Here is a 5,125-nt window from a genome sequence, read left to right as displayed (position 1 = left end):
GAGGGAAGATGAGAAATAAGGTAGGAAAGGTTAAAGAGAGAAGGAAAGACCACTGGGGTCACAAGTGAAGTCAGCAAAGTCATTTTCCACATGTCTTTTTCCGGTTATACTTTGCTCAGGGTGCTCTTGAAAGAGGAGTAGCATTTAGCATATGGGAATGACATGAGGTGGAAGCACAACTGAGTAGTGTACATTTTTTTTTCCAATTTTTCTCTAGAATCTAGAGGCAAGACTTACGTTGGCTTTTATGAGAAGGAATGAAAGAAAGGAAACTCAAAATCAATGTGCTATGCTACTCCCTCTTCACCAATCCCTTCCAAATGAGGAAAAAAATCCAATTTACCCTGCCATGGCATTCCAGAAGCCAGTTGCTTACTTGAATACTATACAGGCAGGGAATTGGCTGGCCCTGCAGAAGTCACTCCATGGCACCTATGCCTGTTCAAAATAAAATCTAGATTTCTACAGAAACACATTATTAGACATTCACAATACTTGGTCTTGGATCTAATTCATATTTCATCTTTCATTGGCTTTCTTCTCAGCTATTGGAAAATTAATCTCCAACATCACTGAAATCCTGTTTTCTTGACATCAGCTTCCACTGCAATAAGTGAAAGTGAATTTAGCGTATTCTGAAAATGCTGAAATGTGCCAATTTGTGTTGCATGTCTGTAATGTGGACATGCTCACTAGTGACACTACTCTTTCTAACAACATTATATTTGACTATGGCTGAGTGAAAACTAGGTTTGGGGTTTTTTAACTTGCATTTAACAAAAGGAAAAATCCTTCACTTTAGGTAACATTTTCCAAGATCTATCACATGGTTATTGAAAACAAGATGTTGATTTTTTCAGTGTTCAGAATTGGAAAATTATAGGCCAATTTTGTTGCTCTCTTGAGGTATAAGATTCTGTTCACTAGACTTAACATATTATAATAAAATGCACACTATGCTAAAAAAAAGAGAGAAGTTAACTGTGGTAATCAACAAAAGAGAAGTGAAGGAAAAAGGCTGAAGTCAGAAAAACTAAATCACTGCCATCCATTTCCTGTACACTTTAAAAAGCCTCAGCTTTTTCTGATGTCACATATCTGCTTTTGTTCATACCACCATGTGATGAGAAGTCATCAGATTTTGTAAACTGAACAAGGTCAAAAACAGGTCAGTATTTGGTTGGGAAACCTTCCAGAATGCCTGCAGTAAGTGGTGGTTTGATGGATGGAATGGGTGATATTCTTCTTTGAGTCAGTCCTGCAACCGTATGATAGGGCACTGTGCGGCTGGAGGGACTATAAAACCAGGAACCTGACCACTTGGGATCTTTAAAGATCCCATGACATTCTACATCAGTGTGGGGGAATTAGTCCAACTAAGTTACCCCTTTGGTTATAATCTGATATGGCTTTCTTTTTTTCTTGTCCTAAATTATTGTATACCATGGTGCAGTGGTTTTCAATCTTTTTCATTTACGAATCCCTAAAACATTTCAAATGGAGGTGCCAACCCCTCTGGAAATTTAAGGCATAGCCTGCAGACCATAGATTGAAAATCACTGCCACAGTGGTACTATTCCTTGTTATATAGCTTCCATGTTCCACAACGTGATGAATACAGGAAGTGAACACATTGCTTTACCACTGTTTTCTGGGTATTATTTTTCTCCTTTTTCATTAACTAATTGTGCTGGGGATCTCCTAGCTGCCCCTATGGCTCTACAGGCAGCAAACTCAGTCCCTGAACAACAACTTTACTGTTGAAATGGAATCTTCTGTTAATTAGAAATTTTCTGTAATAAGGATGAGAGGCCGTCTCCTAGAACATCTGGATGAAAAAGTTTCTGCTGTATATGACAGTAGACATATTATATGAGAAAACACTGTAATGCACAAGAATAGTCTGTTCTCCTTTAATGTTGCCCTCCCAATTACTTTAAATTCAACTAAAGTGTATTCTCAAAGGGATTAGTAACCACAATATTATAGTTATGCAGCCCATTGTAAAGCACAGATGAACAGAAGTGCTACACTATTAAAGATTTAGGGTCTTACTGTTAGTTTTTAAATTTCCCTCTGAGAAAGCGAAGTACAGAAATAGACAATTCACATGTAAAATTTTATGAAAAAAAGCTAGTCATCTCACTAAACTTTTTAAAAACTTTTCTATAAAATGCAAGATTTTAAAACTTTAAATTTCATCTTTTTATTAATAATAATAATAATACCACCTACTACTTCTTATAGCACTTTTCATCAGTAAATTCATATGCAAAGAACTCATTGATAAAGAGGCTCTGTTGTAAGACATACTTTGTTAGTAAAAGCAAAAAAAAGGTTGACAAGATTACATAGTTTCCATCACACAGATCAGGTCAAATGCTCTTTGAGAGAGTTAATTTAATTTTGTAATCATTACTTGGGGACTTGACCCTTTGTCCCAAGATTGTAAATTATTAAAATCTCCTCTGGCTTTAAAGTTGATAGTATTATTTCTATAATCATAGTCATGCCTTTTGTGTTGCTTGAGTTAAAGCTCTATCTACCCAAATTTCAGTTCTGCATAGTTTAATTTGGCATAGAAAAAGATCACTTTCTGTTTAAATCTGCCATATAAGATTTCATTCTTCTTACAGAACTTGAACTAGATATTGAATGTACACCAAATGTTTTATGTTGTGCCCCAGTTCTGCAAACATTTGCATCCTGAGCCAACATGCCAAATTTAAAATACAAAAAACAAAACAAGTACTGTAGCAAGCATTTGAAAATCACCTTTTAATTAGAGGGTCGGCGATATGAGGCAGTGGACCAGAGAAAATAATAGTAGGGAAATCTTTCCATTGACTTCAGTGGGCACTAGATCAGTCCCTCAGTGAGGGAAAAGTAAGTGATGAAGAAACTACGACAAAATGTGGCAAAAACAAAGCCTTAGCTTCTCTGTGGCACATTTCTTTCTGAATGTAGTTAATGGAATGGAATGTTGTCATAAACAGATAGTAGGAGTTAATAGAACAGAAGTACTTTATATCTCTTTTGCCTGTAAAGGGTTAACAAAATCAGTGAGCCTAGCTGTCACCTGACCAGAGGACCAATCAGGGGACAGGATACTTTCAAATCTTGAGGGAGGGAAGTTTTTGTGTGTGTTGTTAGTTTTTGATGGTTGTTCTCTCTGGGTTCTCAGAGTGACCAGACATGCAACCAGGTTTCTCTCCAATCTCTTTGATACAGTCTCTTATATGTCCAGAATAGTGAGTTCTAGGTAGATAAGGCGAGTTAAGCTTATGTTTGTTTTCTTTATTTGCAAATGTATATTTGGCTGGGAAGAGTTCAAATGTGTATTTAGCTGGAAGTATTTTAATTTGTACTTGTATACTTAGGCTGGGAGGGTATTCCCAGTGTCTATAGCTGAAAGACCTTGTAACATATTCCATCTTAAATTTACAAAGGTAATTTTTACTGGTTTTTCTTTCTTTAATTAAAAGCTTTTCTTGTTTAAGAACCTGATTGTTTTTTATTCTGGTGTGAGATCCCAGGGGACGGGGTCTGGATTCACCAGGGAATTGGTGGGGAGAAAGGAGAGAAGAGGGAGAGAAAGGTTAATTTTCTCTCTGTGTCAGGATTACTTTCTCTCTCAGGGAGAGTCTGGGAGGGGGAGAGAGAAAGAGGGGGGAAGGTGAATTTTCCTCTCTGTGTCAAGGACTTTGAATCACAGTGATCTTCCAGGGTAACCCAGGGAGGGGAAGTCTGGGAGAGGCAACGGTGAGGGAAAGGGTTTACTTTCCTTGTGTTAAGATCCCAGAGAGTCTGGATCTTGCGGGTCCCTGGGCAAGGTTTTGGGGGGACCAGAGTGTACCAGGCACTGGAATTCATGCTTGGTGGCAGCGCTACAAGTACTAAGCTGGTAACAGAGCTTAGAGGAATTCATGCTGGTACCCCATCTTTTGGACGCTATGACAAATGTTGACACTTAAAAGTGAGCTACAAGGGTTTTTTTAAAGTGCCTTTTATTGCTGTGTTAGAGTGTATAAAGATGGTGTTTGGTCTTCTTTTGATTTATTTATTTATTTATTGCTTGTCTTTAGTATTAGACATAACAATAATTGGAGGATAGGACTCCCTGCGTCCATCACGAGTACAGTAGTAGTTATCTGCAAACTTGTGACTGGGACCCAGTGGAAGTTTAGGAGGTGGTTGAGTTCTCTTGGAGATCTCCGTGTACCAAAGCTGCAGCTTGGCTTGAAGGTTCCGCCTTCTAATAATAGAAATATTAGGTTCTGTTTTTACCAAAGGACTTGTATGTTAGTTGGACTGGGATGATAATACCACAGTGAGGTGAATCTTGAGTTTATAGCTTTCTAAATAGAGTGACCATACATCCCGTTTTGGCAGGGACATTCCCTTTTTCAAGGCTGTCCCAATTATTTTTGGCAAAAGTGGGCTTTTCTCTCATTTGCTCCTGCCACTTGATCAGTTGGCAAGAGCAAGTGGGACAAATGCCAATTTTTTTGTCAAAAAAGTGGGATGCGGCGGAACATGCAGGGGGAGGCGAGTGGCAATGCCAGCCCCACAGAGGCGAAGAGGCAGGCCTCGAGCTAGCCATGATGCCAGCCCTAGCTTCGCGCCGGGGGGCAGGCAGTGCTCGTGCAAGCAGCAACACAAGTAATTGATCAGATGCATGTTAGAGAAACACACTCAAATTAAGCATTAGACCTTCAGTTGCACAATGAAAAATTGTAGCCAAGCAAATGTACTGGATAGAAAAGACTTTGTTCACATTGCTTACCTTGTTGTTCTGGTCCTTGAGGTGGTCTTTCAGGGGCGGGAAGGTCCTCTACTGCCCCCTGACTGGCTGCTTTTTTGTTTAGTTTTATTAGCCCCTGGTCAGGACAGCTCTTGGCCCTGGCCTCTAGTTAGGTCTAGTGGTCTGTTCAAGTCCCTTTGGGCCATGTTTCCGGAGGCAGCCTGAAGAGGCATTGCCCCTTCACTGTTCCAGGCCTTTCTGCCTCCCTTCTCTGAGCTTTCTAATTTTATGGCAGGCCTTGTTTCCCCTATTGGTTGCAGCTGAGGGTGTCTGCCTTCATGATTGGGAGTTGTAGCAGCAGCATGGGGGTGTGGTCAGGCT

The sequence above is a fragment of the Gopherus flavomarginatus genome, chromosome 2 (genome assembly GCF_025201925.1).
Source record: "Gopherus flavomarginatus isolate rGopFla2 chromosome 2, rGopFla2.mat.asm, whole genome shotgun sequence".
NCBI lineage: Eukaryota > Metazoa > Chordata > Testudines > Testudinidae > Gopherus > Gopherus flavomarginatus.
The sequence above is the reverse complement of the archived record's forward strand: the minus strand, read 5'-3'. Positions refer to the sequence as shown.